Source organism: Ornithodoros turicata, chromosome 4, assembly GCF_037126465.1.
Source record: "Ornithodoros turicata isolate Travis chromosome 4, ASM3712646v1, whole genome shotgun sequence".
Classification (NCBI taxonomy): Eukaryota; Metazoa; Arthropoda; class Arachnida; order Ixodida; family Argasidae; genus Ornithodoros; species Ornithodoros turicata.
Window position 1 is genome coordinate 61,798,937 of NC_088204.1, and position 17,893 is coordinate 61,816,829.

At 42.3% G+C, this 17,893-nt stretch overlaps 2 long non-coding RNA genes across 2 annotated transcripts; one reads left to right on the top strand and one right to left on the bottom strand.

Annotated features, from left to right (window-relative positions):
* Positions 1-4,537: 4,537 nt before the first annotated feature.
* LOC135393278 (uncharacterized) lies at positions 4,538-8,467 on the bottom strand. Its single transcript, XR_010422565.1, has 2 exons — positions 8,382-8,467; positions 4,538-4,802 (listed from the first exon to the last, which is right to left on the bottom strand). It is a non-coding gene; the product is annotated as an uncharacterized LOC135393278 (long non-coding RNA).
* Positions 8,468-11,917: 3,450 nt separating this feature from the next.
* Positions 11,918-13,612, top strand: LOC135393277 (uncharacterized). Its single transcript, XR_010422564.1, has 3 exons — positions 11,918-12,024; positions 12,593-12,653; positions 13,062-13,612. It is a non-coding gene; the product is annotated as an uncharacterized LOC135393277 (long non-coding RNA).
* The last annotated feature ends 4,281 nt before the right edge of the window (positions 13,613-17,893 follow it).

Consider the following 17,893-nt stretch of genomic DNA (forward strand, 5'->3'; position numbering starts at 1 on the left):
AAACAGCTTAACAGAAAAATAAGAAGAGAATGTCAGCATTTGCTGCACACCGTAGTCCTAAACCATTTTTAAACCAAACCAGATTGCAGTTATTCCCAAGCATGCTATTTTTCACTAAAATATGTGAGTGACTAACGAATAAAAAAATCCTTACCACATCACTGACTGCAAGCTTCAATACCCAAAAGAGCAGCGGGCTTTGAGGCCCCTCTTCTCGTCTTGTGTCCACGTACCTCACAGAATCGTCACTTTTCTGAATACATGTATATCCTGCAGGTACTGGAATAAAGATGTATCGCAAAGTTAATTGTCTGCAGCGTGCTGTATGTTTTCATTTTCTTTTTTTTATAATAAATGGCATGAGAACCTCGCTCTCGTCGTGGGTAACAAGGACGTCAGGGCATTTTTTAAACCTATTTCGTTACTTCCAAGAGCTCAGTACTTTGTGTGAGCCATAGAAAGATCAATAATGGGACCTTTGTTGCCGTTAAACTCATAAAAAATTCGTTCTAACTGCCACCTCAGGTGAACCGCGACTGGATCCGTCCTCGCGATTTGGGTGCGTTTACGTGGGCGCATTGACGGGAGCGATGGCGATCCATTACCGCTATCCCCCCGTTCGAAGGCACTTTTTATCAGTTTGACAGCGACAAATATCACATTTCAAATTTTTCAATTACTCCCACGAAGTACTGAGCTCTTGGAAATAATGAAACAACTAAAAAAATGCACTGACGTTGTTGCTATAATTTCCTACGTAGCAATTAACACCACAAGACGCGCAGCAGATAATTAACTGTGCGAAGAATCTTTATTCCAGTGTCTGTAGAGTATATTCAGAAAGGTGACGAATCTGCGAGGTGGAGCCAAGACGAGAAGAGGGGCCTCAAAGCCGGCTGCCCTGTTGGGTACTGAAGCTTGCAGTCAATGACGTGGAATTTTTCTTTTTCTTTTTTTACTATTTGTTAGTTACTCACCTGTTTCAGTGAAGATAAAACGATTTATGCTTACGAATAAATGCGATCTTGTGTGGTTTAAAAATGGTTTAGCGCTACTCTTTTCTCTTCTTTTAAATTAATTTAGTGTAAGTGAATAATCGTTGAAAGAAACGAATCTCAACTTCGCGTCGGCCATCTCGATCATTATTTTATTATTATTAATTAATTTTACCGCGACTGGAATACGCTTCTCCAGCGTGGAACTCTCTTTCCTCACTGACTCGTCACGGATTGAATCTGTCCAGAAAAAAATTCCACACATTGTACATAGTGTATTTTTGAGAAAGCGCCCTCACTTTAGAATGTATGTCTAGTATACAGATAATGTCATTTCTTAACCTCGAACCACTCTCAACGCGACGCCGTTTTCATGAAATTATATATATGCTCTGTTATGAGATCTTACACTGTTTCCTCCATACACCATCTTTATTACGTCAGCTTCATACCGTCGTACCTGTCAATGTAACCAGACACACGAATATATTGTACCTATCCAACCATATGCCTGCAAATCCAGTCGCACGAATTCAACAAATGACAAACGCAGTTTACCCCTCTCTTGATATCTTTAACTCCCATACAAACGTTTTCAAAACTCTCCTCTCGCGTTCACTGAGTAACATGTGAAGTTGTGAAACATGTGAGTGTGAAACACTGAGTAACATGTGAAAGAACCTTTCCCCCCTTCCTTTTAAGCGCCATGTACTTTATATTTGTATATATATATTTGTATTGTATGTATTGTTTGTATTGTATTGTATGTATTTCTATATATATGTTTGTACAGTACATACCAATGTGAATATCTTCCTGTTATGTTCTTGTTCCTGAATATGTCCTGAATATATTATGTTTTGCTGAATTTGCACATGTATGTATATATCTGTGCATATATGTATTTGTAAGTACTGTATTGGCTACTTGCGCCAATACCCAGGCTTTGACTGTTCTTGCGCGCGTTAATAAAGATTATTATTATTATTGCTGCATATAAGCATGACGCCGCAGGAGCAAGGCGCATGTTATCCCTAATGTTCTTTCTAGGGATGTGCCAACCGAATCCGCGAATCCTCGAATCCACGAATCCTAGGCAGGGATTCGAGATTCGGGAATCCGAATCGCAGTGCCCAAAAGTGCGAATCGAATCTTACAAATCCACCTACCACGTTTGTTCGTTTCTTTCTCAAATTGGCGCCTCTCGAGTCCGCCGAAAGCCTCATTGACCGACGGGTGTTTTCTTGCTTCTTTGCTTACATTGCTCTGGACTGAAAGCGTTCAGGCAGTAACTGTCACATTACAAGTTTAAAAGTAACATGGTTTTGATTGTTGCTTTAGATTTATGGAAATAATCCAGACTCGATAATTTGCGTATTTCTTGTAGTAGATGAACAATATGTTAAATACGTTGAAGTGACAGTCGCATCAATTTCGTGCGATTTCGAAACTTTAGTGTCATTCTATTCCTTCTACACGCCAACGAAAACCCCACACCAAATAGTGGCTTTGTTCTGCTGTTATTCGATGGAAGCAGACAACGGATGTTGTGTGTATCCCGCTAATCCCTCTGTCAAAAAGTATGGAAAGGTATTTATCTAAGAACCAATCAGGGCGCGGCCTCCCGAATTTGGACTGGGACGCTTTTGATCCGCCGTCGTCTGCAAGCTCTGCATGCAAGGCATTTGGATGTCAACATGTTCGACGCGAGCGAATGTTACCTGTCGTCGCTATCCAGAGATTTCCTCGCGAGCACAGCAGTGATGCAGTAATAGAGGACAATGATCCTTATATTCTACGGATCCGTTGCAACGACACCGAGACGAACGAGACGAAAATGGTCGCGACAATCATACGCCGTTCGTCAGTTACGAGTAGCTTCTCGATTCAGTGCTTGACAGACGCCCACTTCAAAAACAACAGCCCAACAGCTGCTTCTGCGGGTTATGCAATCAGAGGAGCAGAACGTGTATTGTGTTGCCGTGCAGTGGGCCCGGTAGCGACGCTCTGCACTAGCACATTGTTCTAGTGCATTACGGAGCATCCTCTTTTTTCCCCGACCTATGCTACCGGCTGCAACTTCCTGTTCCAACAGCCAACAGGTACAGTAACATGTTTTTTTTCTTCAATTTCTTTGAGGGGCACTGGTTATCACTTTCAAACGATAGCTAGAAATCACGCAGGCCATATCGCTGATGTAATCGTACAGTTATACCAGTGCCGCGTCAAAGTGGTGCCGAAAAGTAAAAGAAACTACAAATTCCGTATCAAATGTTGCGTCTATCTCTTCCTTTTGTGCTGCGTTTCACATGAAATGCATGTTTCTCCACAACTACCACCCCACTTTTTATCGCCTGAAATCTTCAGAAAAGCGTCACATCTGAACAAGTCCCACCCTGCTTATTATATTACCTGAAACTCTTGTTGGACTACAATGTTAACTGTACAGGACAAACACTAAGAAAGGACACACACACACACCAAACACACTTTGATGGCATACTTTGTATATATGTTGCTGCATGTTTATATCGTGTGTAGAGTTTAGCTTGGTTGTCTTTCATGGCACAAGGTATATCTTAGTGCTTTTACCCTTTTTAATTGACACGGCAGATTTTATGGCTTTTTTTTCTCTCACAGGTGTCTATGATTCACTAGCTGGATCTGGGACTACCTGGATGCGCTCTTGCTCGTCCAATCGCCATATGAGGGTACAAACACATTCAGAAGGATAACATATTCCATTGACATGTTATAGCTTACCTTACTATGGATACCAATTCTTTTACAGTGCAGTATATTGTTAAAACTATGAGATACTATGAGTTTTGCTACTTGCCTGTATTTGGAGCAAACTTGCGAAGTGGAGTAGTTCGTACTGAGCGAGCATCCTCCAACAGGAAGAGACAGGGACACGAACACGCACAGCAAGACAATCTGCTATGTTAGCAACTAAGTAAAAGATTACTAGAAGAAGCTGCTCACAGTTTTTCCAGAAGAGATCCCAGATTTTTCAGGTCTTGCACCTGTGTTCTTAAATGTTAATCCAAGTAAAGGAAATGTCTTTGTTGTATTCTGTCATGGAGTTGCTATAGTGAAGTAGATAGTCTTGTTGCACATGTTTGTGCCCTTTCTTTTGCTGGTTGAAGATGATTGCCTGCATTTGTAGGACGTACATGTGTTTGCAGACTTATTCCATTGTATGCAGGTTTCTTTTATATAAATTGCTGCTCTTTGCATCCTTGTGCTCCACAGCAATCCCGTGTTGTAAACTAACAAGCTGCAAGTAAATCTTTCTGATCAGTCCAGTTGTAACTCGTGTCAGTCAGCATAACATTGAGACCTGTCTCATTCCTGCTGTCCATGTCTTGTTTCAGCTCTGTAATGTGGTGTAGACGTACGTTGGGAACTGCACAATAAAAGGATAAGCAAAGCATGACTGAAATTTTGCTTTATCTTGAAAGCTTTACAGTGCAACAATAGAGCATGTCTGTTTGGACTTAACATATTGGAGAATGGACAAGTACAACAAACACAGAGAGTGTTCAACTAGTAACAGATTTATTTGAACTCGGGGTCTTTGTCCAAATAGACCAGATGCTGGTTGAACGCTGTGTGAGTTTGTTGAACTCGTCCCTGTGAGTTCTCCACAATGTTCAACTTCACAGTGATGCATTCAGGTGCAGGGGCCTGGGTCCCCATTTGCTTGTGGGATGGGTTAATGTAAGAAGAGTTAGCAGCCTAGCCAGGAGGTTCAAGGTGCATGGGCATCAGATGCGCACAGGGGAGGGTCAACCTAACGCATCCCTGAAATGCAACAGCAGTGCAAGTTAGACGCAAATGAAACAGCAACTAACTCACACAAAATAGTGAGTTTTAGTATACCGTTTATAAAGTTATCGCCTCTATCGGAACCAATCGCACTCATGCGTGACTCAGAATCGTATCCACTGATTGGATCCGGTTGATACGGTGAGACGCTAGCCACGTTATCAACGGTCTGCTAAAACTCTCCATTATGTCTGCAATAACAAGTAGTTTATGACACAATTTCTCCCTAAAGCCACTTTGGACATCTTTGTCCATAAATGTAAACTGGTAAAAAAATCCAGCGAATTGGTTAGGAAATGTGAAGGAAAGGGCCTCTGGAGGACAGCTACCAATATTTTGACTGTTGTACTTATGTGCACTGTCCTCATCATTGTCACGGTATTTAAAGGGCATGGAAGGACTTGAGAACAAATATGATGGGAGAATTAGAATTACAAGCCTGTGCAGAACATGACAACACCTCAACAAAAGACACATAAGACAGCATCAAAGTTTCGCCTCTCAGTGTGCTTAAGTCTTAATTACATGTAGGAAATGGAAACAGTTACAAGCATGAGACTTGTACTGTCCAAAGTTGTACCACATTAATGCACTCATGCAATTCACAGCAAGAAATAAGAAATGCTGCTTTGTGCCTTTAAATACTGTGATTTCGTCAGGGTAGACACTTTCATATGTCAAACATGCGAAACGCCTTTGCAACACTCATGCTCTAAAAGAGAATGGTTGAGCACAGGAGGGTGTTTCTCAGTGACCCATTTTCTACCCAGGGCTGGCTTGACGATGTGCTCTGGATGCCGCAACTGCAGGCAGTTGTTACTTTCAGCCACGTGCCATGAGATACAAGCATTCTTTTGGATTTAATCTAAAATGTAGATGAGCATCTGTATAGCTTATGGGCATACTGTGGAAAGTATGTCTTACATCACATGCGCACGAGATTCCGCGAGGCTGTGACTGTAACTGTTCTTTGTAGTCCTCACTAGACAAGGTGTATTCAGATACGAGATCTGCCAGCACAGAATCTGAGCTTCCTGTTGTTTTGGAAAGGGGGAAGCTCAGATCCTAAGGGTTAGACGGGTGGCACCTTGGGAGATTTAATTTGTTTTTGCCATGCTATACATGCCACAGTGATGTGACATGTATAGCATGACAAAAGCAAATTAATGTCCCTTGGTGCAGCCCGACTGACCCTCAGGATCTGAGCTTCCCCTTTCCGAAATAACACAACATCAGCACAACATCAGCAGTACGTAGACTGGTAGAAATCCAGCGAACCAGTATAAGGAAGTATAATAAAGGGAATTGCCTCAAGGCGAGAGCCGCTGATATTTCTCCTGGCACCGTCCGGATCATTGGAATAGTATTTAAAGGGTTACCTAACGCTTTTAATACCAAGCCAATGATAAGGATGGTGCCCAGAAGAAGAACAGTCTCTGTTTGAAATATCAGCGGCTCTCGTCCTAAGGCAATTCCCTTCAAACATGAGCAGTTTTATCGCCAAATAATTATGCTTCTTCAACATATCCTTCACCATACCACGTTGATGCAGCTGTTATATGAGGATCTCGAGATGCTGGTGTGGAACAGCTGATATCTCCAAAGGATGCCAGTTGCACACTTTTAGCTGTGCTCGTCTCTGCATACCCCAAAAACGACTGACACTATGTTGGAGGATGCTAGAAGGTGGGAGGTTTGCCCTACTTGGCATCAGGAAGTGGGTCTGAGTACCTTCAAGGCAAGGTTGCAAACAGTTGTGGGTTTCCGAAAAGTGTAACTGTATCGTAATGTGGAATCAATTCATGATAAAGTGGCACTATAATACTATTTGCATGAGTCACATTCTACAGTGGAGATGTTGCCTTATGCAGTCTACTGTTTTAGGCAGCGATAATCCAATATTGCTCTGAACCAGAAATATTATTTCACGCTAATAAAGTACTGTTTATGCTCTGTGCCATAGATGGAACCCCATTCAATTTGAAGCACTTTTTATTGCGAGAAAAAATTACCGTTACACGTTAATTAATATGATCAAGTGATTTTATTCGATAAATAAGATCAAGTGCCCCTAGCTGAAATTAATCAACTTGTTCTGCACAGATTTGAACCAGTGGGTGTGTTCCAAGTCTGCACATACAACATTTTACGTTTCACGCAAATCTTAACTGACAAAGCGTCATGCAGTACCACTGAGTGCGTAGGTTGGAACAGCTATCTATCTTTCTCGCATGGCTTGTGGCTGAGCCCTTGCTCATTTTATTGTTTTACGATGGGCCGTACATCCTAGCTGGCACACACGAATTCCGTGAAAGCGTCTACTACTACTAGTACGCTTTTATAAAGTATAAAGCGCTAGCGCATGTGTTGTGTTCCTTGTTAAAGGGACGGTCTCGTACAGCCGGGGCGATTCCGAAACTTAGCCAAAACTAGTTTCACGAGTACTGTACACATACAACCGTCGTTTTCGAGGAATTTGTCGAAACGTGCCGTGAGAGCAGACGACGAAAGCTGCGCTCCTCTCATGCATACGTCACGTATGACGACGGCCTGCGGGTGCGTCGTCGTTGTCATGGTAATTGTTACATGCAGAAGCACCTTGGGTTGGGTACGCTTCCGGTCAAGAGATCCAACGAATCAAGAGATCCATCGAGTCAAGAGATCCAACCGGTCACGTGACAGGCGAGTCAAAAGATCCAAAGCGTCAAGAGTTCCAACCCGGTCAAGAGATCCAACCAGTCAAGAGATCCATCGAGTCAGGAGATCCAACCAGTCACGTGACAGGCGAGTCATGAGATTCAACCAGTCATATACTTGTCATGATTCCCGAGAGAAAAGAAAGTCTATCCCTTACCATGTTCATTGCAGAACGATTGCGCTGTACGTAGTATTAAGTTAGGAAGTAATATGCCCAATAACAGTGAAGACTTTTCAGTGTTTTCTCTCTTCTTACCACACACGCACACGCACAAAAAAAAAGTAAGCGAGAAAATCCTGTGGTTGTGCTGTAGGTTACGGCGGCGAGTCCCCCTTTTGCCTTTGCACGTTTATGTCCATTGCCCCTAGCGCCGTAACACGCTGTGCTAACACGCCAGAACGGATGCTAGTTACCAAGAATATTGAGCTCAACTTACAAAGAATCGTAGGCCGCAGGGCTTAAAACTTATCCTTGTCGCGTTCTTTTCATTGGCCCCCACCCTTGTCACGTTATTGTATTATTTTACTGACCGTGCGGGAAAATACTGTCTGGCTGTGCTTTCCAATCAACATTGACCTGTCACGTTCAGTGACCTCAACCCCAAAATGCAGGGTCTACTGCTGGACTCAGAGTTGTCTTTGTACTTTTGCGTCCATTGGCGCAGCCGTTCCCATGTTATGCCAGAACTGAAGTTTGTTAGCAACAATAATGGGCACAGCCGCAAAGTGCTTTGTCTTTGTCCTTTTGTGGACGGCGGGAAAAATTAAGGGCAAACTTGATACAGAAACACACATACACACACACACACACACACACAAAAAAAAAGATGTTCGGGCATATGAAGCTATCTTTCGTACCCTGAGAGAGTCCATGATCAGACGGTTCCGCCATGTAGAACGTGTGTCCACAACAGCGACTTGGCTCTTCGACTACGAGCCTGCTGTGATACGAGAAATGTTTGAATAATCAACGTGTTTGAAACAGCAGCCGGCCCACCCAATGTGAGTGTACGTAACCCACGCTTCTTTCACCGCTTGTTAGTCATCTTTTTTTTTCATCTTTGTCTTTAATCTACCTCATCCTTCTTTCATCCTTTGTTAGTTATTTCCTAATCCATTTTCTTGTCTTTTTATTTATTTCTTATTTCTTAATTTTCTTTGTTTATTTATTTATTTCCGGAATAGCAAGCCGACGTCCCGTTTGGCTGACCTTTCCCCTGTTTTTTTTTCCTTTTCGTCTAATAAATATATCCCCCCTACGCTAACTGTAGAAATAATCTCTAACACGAAGCGCTGAAAAAAAAAGAGAGCGCACTCCTATCAATCCTGTGTTACAAACATATGTTTATAAGTCCCAAACGTCGCCACACCAGCATTGGACAGCTGTTTCGGCCTTATTGGGCCTTCATCAGCAATGCGTAGGTGGGCGACGTTTGAGCGAGTGGCGTCGGAAGGTCACGTGGAACGTGATGTCCTCCCGTCAGGGTGAGTGACTCACCTCTGAAAGCCCAGTACGAAGCCAGTAAATTATTAATTGAAGAAAAATAGCATAGGCTCTTTGGCTGCACGTTGAACATATGTTTATAAGTCCCAAACGTCGCCACACCAGCATTGGACAGCTGTTTCGGCCTTATTGGGCCTTCATCAGCAATGCGTAGGTTACAATGTACAATGCGTAGGTTACAATGGAGGTTACAAACAGGGTGATCTTACAGTGATCTTACAATGCAGGTTACAAACAGGGTGATCTTACAATGCAACCACCTTACAATGCAACACAAATGACATAAGAGAACTGTCGGCTTTTCTTTGACTGCGCTATGCGTTACAAAGTAAGTAACTAAGTCAATAAAAATGAGATGTTGATTTGCCACTTGCATTTGTATTCTATTTATACCGCACGTAAAACGAGTCCCTCGTATTTCGATAGGGTAATTTCTGCTTAGCGATGTTACAGTTAACGACGTAACACAAAGGGGTCAAAAGATCCAAGCCTGGCGAACCCCCAGACGAGTCAAGAGATCCAACCTGGTCAAGTATCCAACGGGTCAAGAGATCCTCCGAGTCAAGAGATCCATCGGTGGATCTCTTGGCTCGATGGATCTCTTGACCCGTTGGATCTCTTGACGTGGAATCGGCCTTTGCTCTCGAAATGGGGACTCTCAGGCATATACCTCTGCGAGCGGGGGGGGGGGGGATATGTTTATTGAGAAAAAGAAAGGAAAGGTCAGCCAGACGAAGGTCGGCTTGCTATTCCAAACAAAAAAAGGCAAGGGGAAGGGGAAGGAAAGAAAACGGGACGAAAAGAAAAGGGGAAGAAAAGAAAAATAAGAAAAGAAAAGGGAAGAAAAGGAGAAGAAGAAAGCAAAGGAAAAGGAAAGGAGAAGAAATGAAAAGAAAAGGAAAAGAAGAAAGAAAAAGAAGAGAAGAAAAGGAAAAGAAGAAACTAAACTAAAACACAAAACTAAAACTGAAAAGTCACACACACGAGCGTCTGCGAGCGGATAATGTAGTCCGAGCATTGACTGTGGGGTCTCCCATAATGTGGCGCACAACGGATACGTGGAAGCTAAGTCACGTGTTTTCTTTCCGCGAGTATTTAATGCGGTTTTTAAACAAACACGTACTCCTTCTCCATGTACGTCGTCAGCGACACTTCATTTCGAAGCATGATCAGTGTACAACGGGGAGTGTAATGGAAGCGCGCGTAATATATTTTCGGTCGGAGCTGTAATGCGACCACGCGCGCCGATGGCCAGCGACTTCAGATTTGTGATTCTGGATGGGGTTGTTCTGCAACCTTTGACTTGTCTCTGAGGATTAACATTGTTGTTCTGAACCACCATGCTTGCCACTGCTTAGAGTGCGCGTTTTTCACCTGAGAACTGAAAGAAAATGTACGAGAGTTGCCGCGGTGCCCAGTAACTTCTGCAAGTCGTCTGCTCACGCCGATGCACTAGCGCGCGCAAAGGCAGACGATTTCTGTATCCTATCACGGACTTACCCGCAGGGCGACGTGGCCATTCTTATTGTTGCCAACACAGATCGCGGCATGCTCTGCAAGCTTTATCAATTTAATTCGGTTATTTAATAACTGTGGCGTGTTTTGTCGGGGAAATTAGCAGTATTCCATTTTCAACAAAAGGCAATCGTATGGTACACTTTATGAAAGGGGCAGGGGGTACGAGACCGTCCCTTCAAGTCCTCGTCTTACATGGAGGAAGGAAACACAGGAGCGGCCGTTTCGAGCAGATTTCCGTGGGACCCCTCTGGCGGTCGCTCCTGTCAAAACCGCCATTACTTCCTGTCCACCACGTGATCCTCTGTAAAGTTTCGGTTTGGCAACGCTTTGTTGCTAGCGCTGCTTTTCGTGCTTTTATGCTTTTCCAAAGTCACTTACTCTTAACATGTGAGCACCACTGCGGAAACAACGTTTTGTTAACGTGTTCTTACCGCGGTTGCGGCTGTCGTTCAACAGAAAGCAGATCTGTCACGGGAATAACGTTTCCTTCGTAAGCACGTACTTGACCGGTTGTTTCGTACCCCTGTCTGTGAGAGAGTCATCTTGAATCGTTCCTTTCCAAGGTGGCGCTGTGCTACAGCTGCAGATTCAATTGATTTCCTCCATCGTTGTACAAATTTGATTACTGGCATGCTTTACCACTTCAGCAACAAACAAACAAAACGCGGCCACGTCGTCACACAAACATCGCTGCCGCGAATGATGTTTCTAGTCCTGCGTGGTTGTCCTGCAGACCCTGACCGGTCTTGTAGTAGAAGGGTAAACCAAGAGTAAACCTCCGAACGCATACAAATAAAGCTGGACGCGCGGCGTTCATCACAATGCAGATATCTGAACTGCAAGGCAATCACGACTCCTGTCGTCTCCTTTTGAGCTGGCCTGCGCATGCTCTTGGGGTCACGTGAGCGGTCACATGGTAGACAGGAGCATCCCAGAATGCAATGCGCGAAGCTGGCACGCCCGTCCCAATGGCAAAAAGTTCGAAGGGCCGCTCCTGTGTTTCCTTCCTCCATGTCGTCTTATAGCGCTCAACAGCAATATGGTCTCTAACACTGATCTCGATTATACGAAGGCAGAAAAAATAGGCGATGTCAAGTTGCCGGTGGTGAGTAAATCAAAGAGTGATATTAAACGGTAGGAACAACTTATTTATTTACACATGGTAAACAAGACTTTCGTGCACGAGACTGCACTTCTTCAGGTTACAAAAGACGTAACCTTTTGTAACCTGAAGAAGTGCAGTCTCGTGCACGAAAGTCTTGTTTACCATGTGTAAATAAATAAGTTGTTCCTACCGTTTAATATCACTCTCTGATCTCGATTGTAAAAGGCTGGATGGCGGATAGGGAGCGCGAGCGTGAAGAAACCGGCCGCCATCTTACTGTACCCACAACAGTCGCCGCAGCGATCATGGCAACTTCTTGCAATTACGGTCGTACCAACCGTACTGGCAGGGTTACAGGGCCTAAATTTATACAGGTGAGTCACTCTTCATCAAGGAATAAATAGGCGTCCATTCTGTATATTTACTTGACCATTATGAAGTGTTTTTTTGCCCAAAACGAACACTGGATGCAGGTTGCTTGATCGCTCTTCCGACGTTCAATCGAGCACACTTGCATTTTACCCGGCGGCAAATACAGTTTGAGTGCATAATATGCTTGAAAGAACATGTTACACTACACAGGTAGTGTTGTCATCAATATATGTGCGAGCATTCGAGCGCTTTTTTGCATGCATTGCTAGCATGGTACACGGTGTTCTTTGCGGAGGCAAGTGCCACATTCATTTCTTTGAATTACTTTCGCGCACAAGGTCGGTATTACGTCATAATGAGACCACGATTGTCACAATTTTTCATCTATTGGTATTGTTTTGTGCCTTGGTTTGATTTCTGACAAAGAATCCTACGTAACGGTGGTGTGGCGCGACTTGAATAACGCCTTTGTGTCTGAGCTGTATCGTCAGCTTGTTACGATAGTAATAATTTGTAGCGTGTCGTGCTATTTGTAGCAGTTTTTAAGGCAAAAGTGGTCTCTCAATACAGGTTTCGTCATGAGGGCTACCTAGTGAATAATCTGTGCAGTGTGATATGGCTGGGTGTACAGGTAAGTATCACGTTCCTCATCCACTGGTTTCTACTTTACAGGAAGGAACAACCTCAGTGCACGCACTGTGGTTAGCCTCTCTCACTTTTGCATATTTTCTTACATGTTCACATCAGAAACACACCTTACACTTTAGGCTCCTTCAACCAGGAATATAATAATTAAAGATTATAATTCTTTTTAGAAGAGTTCCCCATGTTCTTTGTAGAATAGTTTTTAATCTTTTTAATTTTTAGAAGATACTGGGATTGTAAACCATGTTTTAAACTGATGTTTTAACATTTGTCCAATGCATTTATTAAACAACATATTCATTTTTAACTGGTTGCACCCAAACCAATGTTCTGATGTATTATTTCCTTTGTTGTCGATGCACCATAAAAATTGGAATAATCATCATCAATGCAGGTTACTTCACAGCTGCCTCGACATACTCAAGAATTGGGTGCAGAACCTGCGTAATGCCCACAAACTCCACAGCACCTCCGGAAAGTAAAGGCATATGTGTCACATGGGATTTTTAAAGGCATTCACAGTATATAATACTTACCTTGTATGAACTGTTGTAGATCTAAGCAGCCTCTACAGTACACTCTCAGAAATTAAAACTTGTCATGGAACAGTGATAATTATTCCAGTTAATAGGCATGCACCCAGTTAATAGGCATGCACATGTACACTATAAGAAGAAAATTATTTATTGAGAATGCCCTACTGTTGATCACACTCATGCAGCTGTAGGTTTACCTTCGACCTCTTGGAACTCTTTGTAGTTGCCTTAGCTGCAGGGGGAGTGTCATCCAGCATGTCAACTACTTGCAGAAATATTGACGTATTTAAGATTATGACACAGTTTGAAGGGTTTCAATTCAGGAAATTTGCAGTGGCAGGGCCTGCCAGAGTGAAACCTACTGAATATTTTATGGTGTCGAAGTGGCAGTTCCTCCAGGATAGGAATATCTTAGATGGAAGCAAAAAGCTTGAAACTAACAAAGTGTTGTTTGCATTAAGCAATTTGTAATACACTGAACACATGACAGCAAAACAAAAATTTAAAATTCAGCATGTATGAAAATTGGGTGCAACAAATTTGCATAATGTACGTGTACATTGTCATTCCTGAGATATATATTGCCATTGTAGCAAGGTCACAAAACAATAAATGTAGCCTTTTGCGACCTCCCTGCACGTTCATTGTATCCTGAAACGCATAAGTGCAAGAAATAAATCTTGAACTTGAATAAACTTGATGTTGTATAAACTTGACATAAAATGTTGAATAATATAATGAATGATATAAAATATTGAATAAACCTGAACTCGTATATTCTCTTTACTCATCATCAGTGATCTTCATTACAAAAGCATATCGTGTTAGACTTTTTGTTTGCGTTTTACAGACTGAGTACACGAGGGCCAAAATGACAAAATCACAACTGTTTCAAGCTCCAAATAGTCCTGTTGCAATTTGAAGACCATACGTGGAGCTGCATTTTTTGGAACATGCTCCACATAACAAGCATGACAAAGTCTGCACTGGATAGCAGGACCCCGTCCCCAAGCAGCTTTTCTCACGCTGCAGTTGTATTCAACAAAAGCACGTGAGTGCTGGAGAAGGACATATTCAGTTTGGCACAATCGCGCCTGCAAATAATCAGAACAAATAAAGGAAGAAGCAAACAAACATAAAGGGCTGTACTTCAAAAAGAGATGAGTCCTGTGTCTCAAGCAGGTGTTACCACTTTCTAAGTAACTTAATTGATTAAGCTTACATCACTACCTGATTAACTGTCCTAACGAGTGTGATCTAATTGCGTGAAGTAATTATTTGGGCTGCTTCGGTGTGTCCATATTTGCGAGGCAAAGCACCGGTGTCGTTTACTAAAAGACTTTTTCTAAGGCGATGCTTGATATAAATCATACTAAACGCATACACGGCTAAAACAACGGCTGTGATTCTACAGAACGATCCCTTTCTGCCATGCGAGTATATCTTTTCCCGGACCGTTCTTTATGGAACAATTTTTGTCCAGAACGCAGTACGGGATATTATATACATGGTTGTTGTTAACCTCACATCGTTTCTTATTGAAATATTGGCTGGGAAACGTGCTGTAGTACAACCCCCAGCGCTGCACTGCAATGACGGTCTAGTTTCGGAATGCAAAACATAACGTAATTAAGAATTGAACGGCAGGACACCTGTGAAATACTGTTAGGATACATCAGTATACTGGCACCTTACAAAATTGTGTGATGACAAACAACGACCAATGCTTGCAGCGCAATAAATACTCACAATCTCTGTTGCCTCCCATTGTTTTCTATGGGCACACACAGCACTTTAGGGCCCACCAACATGGCGGCCCGAAGGCACGCCTCTCCCCCACGAGCCCCTCTCCCATGCGCGATCCAGCCTTTATACATAGAGATCAGTGGTCTCTAATCAACGTTTTCTTTCTCTTCCTCACACTTACATGCTGAAAGGTGGCTCCATCCAAAGGCGACATCCTCTCCCGTCGAATGAGTGTGGACCACTGATTTCTATGTATAAAGGCTGGATCGCGCATGGGAGAGGGGCTCGTGTTGGAGAGGCGTGCCTTCGGGCCGCCATGTTGGTGGGCCCTGAAGTGCTGTGTGTGCCCATAGAAAACAATGGGAGGCACAGAGATTGCGAGTATTTATTGCGCTGCAAGCATTGGTCGTTGTTTGTCATCACACAATTTTGTAAGGTGCCAGTATACTGATGTATCCTAACAGTGTTTCACAGGTGTCCTGTCGTTCAATTCTTAATTACGTTATGTTTTGCATTCCGAAACTAGACCATCACTGCAGTGCAGCGTTGGGGATTGTACTACAGCACGTTTCCCAGCCAATATTTCAATAAGAAACGACTTGAGGTTAACAACAACCATGTATATAATATCCCGTACTGCGTTCTGGACAAAAATTGTTCCATAAATAACGGTCCGGGAAAAGATAGACTCGCATGGCAGAAAGAGATCGTTCTGTAGAATCACAGCCGTTGTTTTAGCCGTGTATGCGTTTAGTATGATTTATATCAAGCATCGCCTTAGAAAGAGTCTTTTAGTAAACGACAGCGGTGCTTTGCCTCGCAAATACCGAACCACACACCGAAGCAGCCCAAATAATTACTTCACGCAATTAGATCACGCTCGTTAGGACAATTAATCAGGTAGTGAAGTAAGCTTATTCAATTAAGTTACTTAGAAAGTGGTAACACCTCCTTGAGACACAGGATTTATCTCTTTTTGAAGTGCAGCCCTTCTATGTTTGTTTGCTTCTTCCTTTATTTGTTCTGATTATTTGCAGGCGCGGTTGTGCCAAACTGAATGTCCTTCTCCAGCACTCACATATGCATTTGTTGAATACAACTGCAGCGTGAGAAAAGCTGCTTGGGGACGGGGTCCTGCTATCCAGTGCTGACTTTGTCATGCTTGTTATGTGGAGCATGTTCAAAAAAATGCAGCTCCACGTATGGTCTTCAAATTGCAACAGGGCCATTTGGAGCTTGAAACAGTTGTGATTTTGTCATTTTGGCCCTCGTGTACCCAGTCTGTGAAACGCAAACAAAAAAAGTCTAGCACGATATGCTTTTGTAATGAAGATCACAGATGATGAGTAAAGAAAATATACGAGTTCAAGTTTATTCAGTATTTTATATCATTCATTATATTATTCAACATTTTATGTCAAGTTTATACAACATCAAGTTTATTCAAGTTCAAGATTTATTTCTTGCACTTATGCGTTTCAGGATACAATGAACGTGCAGGGAGGTCGCAAAAAACTACATTTATTGTTTTGTGACCTTGCTACAATGGCAATATATATTTTATGTATGACAATGGTCAGGCACGCTCTCTAAATCTGTAGCACTCAATTTTAGGTTGGAATGAGCAATGAATAGCAACTTCACTCCCGATATTTTTTCATATATGCTAAATTTTAGAGTTAATGTGATCGAATATGTGATAATATAATAATAATATATAAGAACATAATATGTGATAAATGAATGTGATCAACAGTAGATGTAAACAACATGAGTAGCCAGAGAAGTGCATTCTAAATAAATAATTTTCTTCTTATAGCGTATATGTGCATGCCTATGTTTCATTTTAGAAACTTAGAAGGAACTTTAAGAGAAAGAGGATAAGGAGATTCCGAACGTACGGTACATCTTCTCTAAGAAAATACAAGATGTGAGGCGGCCAACGAACGAAAGCTCCCTGTGGTATGTGAGTGCATCGCACAGTCAGGCGTATGCTATTAACTGAAACAATTATCACAGTTCCCTGACAAGTTTTAATTTCTGGGATGGTACTGTAGAGGCTGCTTAGATCTACAACAGTTCATACAAGGTATTATATACTGTGAATGCCTTGAAAAATCCCATGTGACACATATGCCTTTACTTTCTGGAGGTGCTGTGGTAGTCAAAGTTTGTGGGCATTACGCAGGTTCTGCACCCATTTCTTGAGTATGTCGAGGCAGCTGTGAAGTAACCTGCATTGATGATGATTATTCCAATTTTTATGGTACATCAACAACAAAGGAAATAATACATCAGAACATTGGTTTGGGTGCAACTAGTTAAAAATGAATATGTTGTTTAATAAATGCATTGAACAAATGTTAAAACGCGAGTTTAAAACATGGTTTACAATCCCTGTATCTTCTAAAAATTAAAAAGATTAAAAACTATTCTAAAAAGAATATGGGGAACTCTCTTAAAAAGAATTATAATCGCTAATTATTATATTGCTGGGTGAAGGAGCCTAAAGTCTAAGGTGTGTTTCTGATGTGAACATGTAAGAAAATATGCAAAACTGAGAGAGGCTAACCACAGTGCATGCACTGAGGTTGTTCCTTCCTGTAAAGTAGAAACCAGTGGATGAGGAACGTGATACTTACCTGTACACCCAGCCGTATCACACTGCACAGATTATTCACTGGGTAGCCCTCATAACTTTGCCTGCACAGTTTGGGACCCACATATTGCCATTCATAAGAAGAAACTGGAAAATGTGCAACGTAAAGCAGCACGATTTATTTATAAGGATTTCAGATCAGCAACCTCGGCATCTGTTTTATGTGGACGGGCGGGGCTACCTCCAATAGAGTTATATTTCAAGATACAGCGACTTAAGCAATTGTTCTTGTTACGTAAACACAACCCTTACTGTCCCTATTTAGCTGCCGACAGGCAGCCTTCA